Source organism: Corvus brachyrhynchos, unplaced genomic scaffold (genome assembly GCF_000691975.1).
Source record: "Corvus brachyrhynchos isolate BGI_N302 unplaced genomic scaffold, ASM69197v1 scaffold89, whole genome shotgun sequence".
NCBI classification, from domain to species: domain Eukaryota; kingdom Metazoa; phylum Chordata; class Aves; order Passeriformes; family Corvidae; genus Corvus; species Corvus brachyrhynchos.
The window spans coordinates 724,080-734,729 of NW_008246063.1; positions in this window are offsets into that span (position 1 = coordinate 724,080).

The window sequence follows — 10,650 nt, forward strand, 5'->3', positions numbered from 1 at the left end:
TTTGTGGAAAATCTCACTGGGAAAGGAAGAGATTGTTTTGCTTCCCTTCTGGTATCCCTTACTCTGAGTGTGGGATCAGGGCCTGTGCTGACTCATCTGAGAAAAAATAAAAGAAAAAAAGAAAAGAAAAAATGAAAATAAAATAATAAGAAAGAGTAATGAGTAATGCCTGGTCCTGACTCCCAGGGAATTTTTTTTGTGAATTTGGATCAGTGGCAGCCCATTCATCAGTGTCCCTCAGAGAATTACTGCAGACAACAGGAGACCGGAGTTATCCAGCTGGGGATAAAGCCATATCCAGCTTTATGACAGGGTTTTCCAATAGATATCCCAGCCATGTTGGTGAAAGGACACAGGAAAGGAGACAGGAGCACAAAGAAGACTATTCAGCTTTCAGGGATCTGGCAGTTTTCTTTCTCTGGAAGATTAATTTTTTTGCTCGGGGAGCAGAAATCCATTGGCAGACTGGAAAAAGTTCCATGGAAGCCATTAAGCTGGTCAGGGAGCTGGAGCACAAGCAAGGAAAAGGGATCAAGGAATGGACCTGTTGGAATGAGTCCAGAGGAGGCCACAAAGATCTGAGGACTGGGGCCCCTCTGCTCTGGACCCAGGCTGAGAGAGCTGGGGGTGTCCAACCTGAAGAAGAGAAGGTTTCAGGGAGACCTCAGAGCCCCTTCCAGTGCCTGAAGGGGCTCCAGGAGAGCTGGAGAGGGATTCTGGATGACCACATGGAGTGACAGACGACAGGGAATGTTTTCCCACTGCTAGAGGGCAGGGTTAGATGGAATATTGGAAAGGAATTCTTTCCTGTAAGGCCCTTGCACAGGTTTCCCAGAGATGCTGTGACTGCCCCATCCCTGGAAGTGTCCAAGGCCAGGTTGGATGGGGCTTGGAGCAATCTGAGACAGTGGAAGGTGTCCCTGTCCATGGCAGGGGGTTGGAATGAGCTGATCTTTGAGGTCCCTTCCAACCCAAACCATTATTTTATTCCATGATTCTTCTGGAGAGAAATTTCATGGGACCAGAGTTGTGTCCATGGTCTCCAGGGTATCCCCAGACCCTCAGTCTTGCTCTTCTGGAAGGCATCGCCAGGATTGGGCATAAAGAAAATTGTGAGGCCCCAAATAAATGGACCCACCAAAGGTTTCCATGTAGACATTGTGGACTTCTCAACACAAATGCAATATCTTTGAGTTGAGCTCAGGAAAAAATGGCTTCTATTTGGAGAAAGGCAACACATTCCGGGAGATTTTGATGAATAAAGCTCAGCTAAAGCCAGCTCAAGTTCTCTTAAGATGATCGTGTCAGTTGAGGAATGTTGATGTTAATGTTTGTTGCTGAATAAGAACCTGTGACAGCACAGGAACTTCCTTAGGCTGCTGAAATCGCTGTAAATTGAGCCACAGCCACAGCCCTGGCCAAGAATTCCCTTGGGAGAGCACTGATAAACCATACAATCCACCACGAAATAATTCAGTTCCTGAGGAGTCCAGATAACAGCAATGTGCTGACACAATTTATTTTTTTTCTTTCACATTCTGGCTTTCACTGCAAATACATCTCCTCTTTATTTTAGGAGGGTTTCAAGAAACTGAGATAAAGGCAAACTCAAACTTCACTTTGGGAAGTCATCTTGACATGAAAAAAAATATTTTCAGGCTGATCTGCCCTCTTGTTCTACTGAAGAGCATATTGTTGCACTTTTAGATGAAAGGAGAACTGTTTTTGGGATAAAATTCACAGAACTCAGACATCCTGAAACACTTAAACCAGTCAGGAGACCTTACTTTATTACAGTTTGTGTGTGGGACATGATTCTGAATTTTCACCTCCTTTGTGCTGCAAAATACCCCAGAGCCCATTGAACCAGGTTGAAATTTTGCAATGGCAATAAAATAAAATAATAATAAAAAAGGTGCTGTTTCAAATGATAAAATAATTAAATACAGCTAAATTTGAAGCCAGTCTGGCAAAGTGCAATAGTAAAAGGCCATTAAATGAGCTGTCCATTTATAGAAAACATAAGCCATAAAATTCATTTTTAATGGACCGTTTCCATGGAAATGTTCTTTAGGAGGGCCGTTTTATAGGATATTAAGCAACACAAGGAGCTGAGCTGAGTGGAGTGGTGGCTGTAATGCAGGGTCTATGGTTTGTAAAAAATTGAAGCTGTTAAAAGGTTTATGGCCAAGAGAGTGAGGAATAATTCAGAGCCGTTTATCACTCACCCGGCAAAATTAAGTGCTAAAGCTCAGCACACCTGAAGTGGAATCCCCTCATTAGCTCCTCACCCAAATGTCTCGGAAAGAGAGGGAAAATCTGTTCCCTGATTATGGAGGCAATAATAATTATAGGTAATTTGTACATCCTCTTTCCGTTAATTGATGGAATCTTGAGGTGTTTTTTAAATATTAATTAAATAACTCACTCTGCACAGTGAAATCGCTCTGCACAATAAAACCTTGCTTTTATTTGCAGCCTGCTCCTTATGCCCAGGCCTAATGGTTGTCATTTAATGTTGGAATTTCATTAACATGCTGCTGAGGCTGTGGTATAGGCAGAAATCCATGGCTGAGGTCCAGAGGCAACCTGCTTCATGTTCCAGGGACTGGAAAATCCAGGTAAAAATCAAAAAGGCTGTGAGAAAAAAAAATCAGAAGCTCAGAAGGGGAGAAGCTTACCTGTTATTTTGAAGCATTTCTAGACAAAGAAGATCCCCCAGATAGGTTCAGGCAGTGTTTATTTCCCAGTGAGTCTGAAAGCTGGAATGGTTTGGGTTGGAAGGGATCACGTTGTCCTACAACCCTCAGACTGAGAAATTGTGGTTTCCCATCCCTGGAAGTGTTCAAGGCCAGGTTTGATGGGGCTTGGAGCAACCTGGGACAGTGGAAGGTGTCCCTGCCCATGGCAGGTGGTTGGAACTGGATGATCTTGAAGGTGCCTCCCAACCCAAACCATTCCACGATTCCATGATTGAATTCCCCTTCCAATTTAGGGCAGAAGGTGCAGAACTAGGCAAAAAACCCCAAAACATAAAAAACCAAAAAACAAGACCTAAGTGACAGAAATGCATTTAAAATTCAGCCCGGCTGCATCTGGGTCTGAATGTACAGACAAAAAGCAAATTTGGAGAAGCTTTTCATTGACTCTCCAGTAAGGCCCAGCCATAACAACATTTTGGAAATACTCTGAAACACTCAAATCCTGGCACAGCAGGAGCATCCCCTCCTGTTCTGTCTGAATATGGATGAGGGCAACCTCAGCTGAGGGCCTGTGGATTATTTCAGCCTCACACACATGGGTGAGAGCTTCTCCTTTCTCCATGGCCACCAGCACAGTCCTCTTGACACAGCTGTCCCTCCAGGAATTTAATCTTGTGAAACTGCCAGGAGTTTGGCAAGAAAAGGATCTCTTGGAAATACACAAGGAGGCTGCATCCAAAACCACATTTATCCAACACCTTCCTGCCTCCAGCTTCTTACACAGGGATCCACTGTACTGGAAAGAGCTGTGACAAGTGACCCTGCTCCTTCCTCCACATAGCAGTGGGAAGGGTTTATTTGGCAGCCAGCTGGCCCTGGTTAATGAAAGGTTCTTACCAATGACCCCGAGGGATGTTCAGACAATTCCCTGACTTTTTTTGTTGTTGTTTCCCTCTCTGGTGCTCAGAGAAGTGGAAGAAAGTTACTTTAATGGGAAGTGACAGCTCACAACTGAGACCTTTTCTTTCTGTCAAGGAGGGTAAACAGCCAGGAAGAGCCTTCAGGTCTGCACATGTCCAGCCACAGGAGTTTGCTCTAATGTCAGTTCTTGTCCCTTCTCGAAGGGTCAATTTACAGAGTTCAAGTGCCCTGGCAACCCCCATCCTCCCAGAACCATTCCTATGCAGCCAATTTTGTCCTGAAGCTTTGATCACTCCAAACCTGGGCTTTCATGCTGCTCTTTTAACCTCTCTGTCTTGGGGTGACTTTGTGATGTGTATCCCATATCACTGCCCCATGCCCAGAAAATAATTTTGTGCCTTTCTGGGCCTTTAAACTGAGCCTGAGAGGGGGGAGAGACAAAACCGAGGGAACTTTCTAAGCAGTTTGTTTTCATGTTTTCAAGGACACAGAGATAGAGACGTCGCTCTGCGTTCAGCTGCGGCAGCAGAGGGAGAGTGGGGAAAGCACCCTGCTCGCTTTCGGCCAGTTTTTCAGCTCCTTTTTCTTTCTCCAGAGAGAGACGGAGAGTTGAACTTTTGTTTTCCTGGGACTTTGTTTTTTTCCTTTTTTTTTTCTCTGCTGGACTGTTTCAACATCAGAATACATCGGGAGGACTTTCCACCCAGGCCTTGGCCCTGGAGGTGGGCCCACCACCCCGTTGAAACTCCAAGGAGGGGGAGAGAGAGACTACGGAAGGACTCTGAAATTTTCCCAGGTTTCTCTCAGCAGAGCGAGAGGTTTCATTATTTAGCATCATTATCCTCTTCCTGTGTGTTTGTTAAATAAATAGTTTTACCTCTTTCACTTCCCTTGGAGGAAAATTTATTTTTTCCTGAACCTGGTGGGGGAGGGGTGGTTGTAACCTGCCTTCTCTCAGAGGATATATTTCTAAATTTGGCCCAACCGGAACACTCTCTTTAACCACATCTTCAAGAATTTTGAGCAGTTTAGTACTACAGACACGCACACAAGATTTTATTATAAAGGGTTTAAAAGAGCTTCCTTAATCTGTTTAATTTCTCTTTTCATTTAAAAATGCTACAAAATGTATTTAGTGGTGGGGTTTGTGTTAGCCTGGTGATATCCCATGAATCTTGTGGTTAATTCAGGATGAAAAGTTTTGGGACAAAACAATGAAGTCCTTTTCGGTTTTTGTTGGGTTTTTTTTTGTGTGTGGGGACTCAAAAGCACAAATGCAGGTCAATCTCTTGCACAAATCTTCCAAAGAGAAATCACCTAACTGCTAAAACCCTATGGACCCCGTGGGTGGAAAAAATTCCCCCAAATAGCAGCCAACACATTGCAGTACTCCTTTTATTAACACCATTACATTCATTTTCCTTCAATATTTGCTCTTTCTATGGACAAATGGTTTGGTTTATGGGTTTACTATTTTTTTTTCAGGAGGTTGATCCTGTAGTTTGGCCAGTGAGATACAATTAAATGTCTTTGCCTTCTCTCCTTGACCCTGGTTGTGGTTCCAGACACGATGTTTAAGACCCTTATCCATTAAAAAAAAAAGAGAGAAAACCACTTTTTACTAATCAGATTACCTCAAAATAAATAAAAGGGAAAAAAACCAGGAAGTGAGACAGTATGCTGAACCATCTTGGATAATACAGGAAGTAAAAATATCAGGAAGGGAAGAAAATGGCTTCAGAATGTGATTCTCTGGCCTGAATCCTGGATATTGAATTTGTTTGGTGGGGATAAATCAGAAGGAAACAGAAGTAAAACATCAGGAAGGAGAGAAAATTGAGAATTTATGTCTCACTGGAGAACCAGGAATTGTGAAAGAAGAGCCAAAGGCTGGGAATCAAAATAAGCACAGGAATTGGGGGGCCTGAAAGTTGATCCCTCTCATCAGAGAGATGAACCCATAAGGGATCAGAATTAAACACTTGGGAGCACTGGGACCATCAGTGGAATTGAAGCTGTTGCCTGGTAATGACTCCAATAGAACCAGTTTTACTTTTTGATTTTATTTTTGTTCTCATGTATGCACTGATTTGTATCTCACATGGCAAAAATTACATAAAACAACAAAAAAAACCCCAAATACAAACCATAAAAACATTAAAAACCTCAACAAAAAACCCCCCCCCCCCCCCCCAAAAAAAAAAATATTTAACGTATGGAAAGTGCCCACTCAATTTATTCTTGGCCGCAGACTCCTAAAAGGAAGGCTTAGACCTGAATAAACCCACCCAAGGCACAGGTTGCACCATCTAAATCCAGTGGAGAAGAGTTTGTGCAATTCTGCTTCTAGGAAGGGAAAAACACCCGAGGAATGGGAAAAATGGGAAGGTCAGACTTTAATCAATGGGCCATGATGCAGAGATGTCATCCTACAGCCCTGTTTTCTCTTCAGTCTCTGCAGATTTTCTTGGATAAGAGGTTGAGCATGAAACAGGTTTAGATTAAAAGAGGAGGCAGATTGGATATTAGGAAGAAATTCTTCCCTGGGAGGGTGGGGAGGCTCTGGTTGCCCAGAGAAGCTGTGGCTGCCCCATCGCTGGATGTGTCCAAGGCCAGGTTGGATGGGGCTTGGAGAAACCTAATCTAGTGGGAGGTGTCCCTGCCCATGGCAAGGGATTGGAATGAGAAGATGGAACTAGAAAGCCAGTAAGGAAAAGTGAGACAGAACCATCCCTTTCCCTCCTTTGGCCTATGAAAGAAGGGATGGCTTCAGGCCAAAGTGAGCCCCAGCACCGAGCAGATATTTAACATCCAATAAATCTTTACCTGCAGCAGGAAAAACTCCAGATTTGAAACTTTTCCTTGCTCAATTTAGCAAAGCTTTGCAGTGACCAGACTTGGAACAGCTTCAGGGCTTGCCAAGCCATTTGGCATCACCTGCTGTCCTGTCTTTTATCTCAAGTACAGCCCTTTTTTTAATAAAGGCTATAAAATATTCATTTCTTTTATGGCTGGGGAAAAATTTCTTATCTTTCAAAAAAAAAAAAAAAAAAAAAGGGTTTTTTTCATCTGACAAAATCCGAGCATATGTGGGTGACTTGAAACTTCACTGCGAGAGATAATCCAACCTTGACAGAAAGCAGAGATATTAAAGAAAACTCTCCTTGGGCTGCCCATGCACCTAATGAGGCTTTTCGGCTTCCTTCCCCCATTTCATCTCTGCTGTCCCATTAATATCCCTTCTCCTGGTGGCTGCTCCTCACGTGCTGCCCATTAAGGACAGATTAAGCAGTGATGGATGGCAGCCTGATTCCCTGGAAGCACGGCTGACATTCGGATGTGTGGCACAGGAATTCATTAGGAGCAAAACTGGGTTTGGCGATAATAAACACTTCAGCAAAGTGCTCAGAGTTTCCTGACTCCCCACCCTTCTCTTCTGGTGGGGTTGCAAATTGTTCTTCCAGGCAGAGACATGGAGGGTAAAACTGAAAAAAAAAAAGGAATAAAAAAGAAATACAGGACAAACTCAAACTATTTCATGGGTCTGAATGACAAAAAGGTTAACACTGAGAGGAACTGTGAGGGGAAGTAATGCAGTGCCATGGTTAATGAGAAATTGGTATTGGTGCTGTGGGACAGGGGAAATCATGGAATTATTGAAGTTGGAAAAGACATCCAAGTTCATCAAATCCAGCCTTTGACCAAATGCCACCATGTCCAATAAACCATGTGGCAAAGTGCCAGGTCTACTTGTTTTCAGAGCACTTCCATGGATGGTGACTCCACCACTGCCCTGGGGGTCCTGTTCCAATGCTTACCCACTCTTCCAGTGAAGAAATGTTCCCTAATATCCAGCCTTCCCTGGCTCAACTTGAGGCTGTTTCCCCTTGCCCTGTCGCTTGTTCCCTGTGAGAAGAGTCCAACTTCCACCTGTCTGCACCCTCCTGTCAGAGGGCTGTAGAGAGTGATAAAGTGCCCCTGATCCTCTGTTTTTCCAGGTTGAACATCCCCAACTCCCTCAGCTGCTGCTCGTCATTCATGTTCCAGATTGATCTCCACGTCTGGGAATTGTCACGGGAAGTACAACACTGTGTGACTTCCAAAGGCTGCTTCTTCTGCACCCTGAAAAGTCTCTCTCCAAGGAATAATCCCACCAATTCAAAGCAGGACTAGGAAACTGCTCCCCTAGGGATCAAAACACCTTTAATTCCAGCAAGAATCAGTTTGTTTTCCTGACGCTGACTGACGCTGCTCGTGGTGAAGGTGGTAGAAACTGTGCTACACCTTCCCCAAGCGCCCCACATGAGGTCTGGCACTCCTGGAGCAGCAGATCTCCCACTGGGGGCTCCCTGGAGGGGAAACAAATCCACCACACAAGCACTCTAACCACCTGCACAGTGGAAGCACACACACCCACAAGCACCAACAATCCACAGCGTCAGCTGAGGGCAAAGGAGATGAGAGGGGTCTTCCATATGGGTTTCTAAGGATTTATTTTGGGAAGGGTCCAAGGACAAAAGACCAGGATACTGCAGAGTCTAGGAGTTTTATAGGGAGGACAACAACCAATCAGGAGAGGGCAAGGGGGCAGAGGAGGTACTAACTGACAACACGCAAACCAGTGGGGAAGGAGAAGGGAGGGAGGAGGGGATAGGGGACCAATGGAGCGTTGAACGGCGAAGAACATTCTAGAAAGCATACATATTAAAGAGGGAAACATACATATTCAAAGAGAAAAGGGGCGGAGGGCCAACGGGCCAACCAAAACCCGACAATCTACATAAGGGTGCGCAGGCTTGCGGGTGCTCTCTGTGAGCTAAGAGGAGATGTTAAACCTCAGGACCAGCCCACCAAGAACCAGCAGCTGTTCTGGGGCCTTGCAGCTCCCCGATCACTCTGGCTGCAGCTACAGCTGCTGCAACAGCTGACGAAGAAAATTGGAGGTGTGGAAGGGGATGCAACACTAATTAACCTTGCCTGGGATGGAGAATTACTGCAATTATTCCCAACACGACTCCAAAGAGGGGAGCACTGGCTTTACACATCTTGCATCCCCACGATTATGAGCTGGAGTAGCCCTGGCATGGTGTGGGATTATCCCACTTGTGGTGTGTGTAATGTTCCAAGAGGGAAAACTAGCTGGAGACATGGAGAGGGCACAGAGCCCTCCCTGCAGCAGGGCTGCCAGAATCCAAATTGCCTCTGCAAACTGCATTTATTTTTAACCAGGAGCTCCAAGGAGCAGCCTTGAGCCGTTCTCCAGGGAAGTCTCAGATGGGAAAAAAAAGGAACAAGCTGTTACATTCACCCCCTGGCAAAAGTTGAAAAGCTGAGCAACAGGAAACAGCTTCCATTGGAAGATGAGGATTTGCTCCAATCCAAAGGCTGTGCTCATTTCTTTTCATTGTTTTCCACCACTGAAAAATGCCAGAGGGTGAATGGCAGTCAAGAGCTCCTTCCTTTATTGTACCCGGACAAAGAGGTTTCTCCAGCAACAGCCTTCTCTGATTTATCATCAGAAAGAAAAAAGTCAAAATAACCGTGGATACCAGTTCATTCCAAATGACTGGGAAGGGAGGGAATATTTCCAAGTCCAAGGACAAAACTTGTATGTTTGCTCAAACCAAAGGCAGATTGGAGAGAAAACAAAGGCTTTGGAGTTGGGAATAAAGAGGGTTTGAAATGGTTTGATCTGCTCAAACTTCAGGGACAATTGCACGCATAATGTCTTGGTGAGAAAATCTCGCATTCCTAAGGATCAAACCTCAAGCACAGGCTGGAGTTACTCCACACAAACCCTTGCTGTTCATCACCTGGGCTTAGGCAACTCCTCAGCCCAGAGCAAAGGCACAATGCTGATGTTCCCTAAATGACTCCATGTGAGTCCAAGTTAGTCCCAGCATGTATTTAAACCCTTAAAAACCAAGGAAGAAAATATTTGTTTACCTAGGAAACACAATGGACCAAATTGAATGTTCCCAAGCCATGTGGGTAATTCCAGTGTCTTAAGTTTTCCTCCATTTCATTTGGCCTTTTCAAAGTTTTGGTTGCCCTTCCCACTTGTCCTGATCTGTTTAAAGCCCAACTTCAGCATTTTTTAAGTGTAAACTTTAAAAATATTTTTTGTTGCTGGATCTCTTCGCACCCACAAATATTTGATGGTGTCTTAGATCTCTGTATGCAACTGAGAAAGTGTGGTGGTCTGTTTACCCACTGCTTCTCTTACCCCATATTGTTACCCCCTGCTTTCCCTTGGTCCAGCCCTGGCCACTCCCTCTGGTTCTCCCTATTGGTTCCTGTACCCCAACTCCGCCCATGTACCGCCCCTGCAATCTGAGAAAACCCCCCTGTTCCCGAATCAGGAGGTCTCTCTGCCTCTGGGGGTCACTGGGACAAGATGTAACCATTAAAGGTCCTCTGAAGCCTCCATGAGGGTCCCTTCTCTGCCTCCTTTGCCGTCACTGGGTTGTAGAGCTGATAGCTGCCGGAGCAAGAGAGTGGAGCCGACCAAAGGACTACGGGAGGGTGAAATGGTCGCACTGCCCTAAGCAGCTCCGCTGAGCTCTCAGGGAAAGCTGCAGCTGAACTCTCAGGGAAAGCTGCAGCTTGCTAAACCAAACCTAGCACTGCACCAAGGATGCAATTCTCAAGAGGAATTTCTTCATGGAAAGGGTGGTCAGGAATGGGAAGGGGCTGCCCAGGGAGGTGGTGGAGTCCCCATCCGTGGAGGTGTTTGATAAATGACTGGATGTGGCACCCAGTGCTCTGGTCTGGTTGACAAGGTGGGGATTGACTGGACTCAATGATCCCAGAGGTCTTTTCCATCCATAATAAATCCATGATTCTATGCTGGAATAACCACTCTGAAGAGGAGACAACTCTAAGGAAGATGGCAGAGATCTTTAAAGAGCTGTATTGAAATTCTCCCATCATCTGAGAGGGTTTTTCCCTCTCTCCTGTCATTTTCCTAGAGTTCATCTAATTCTTCACACTTTATCCTGGAATCATTTACTCTGCCTTTGCAGTC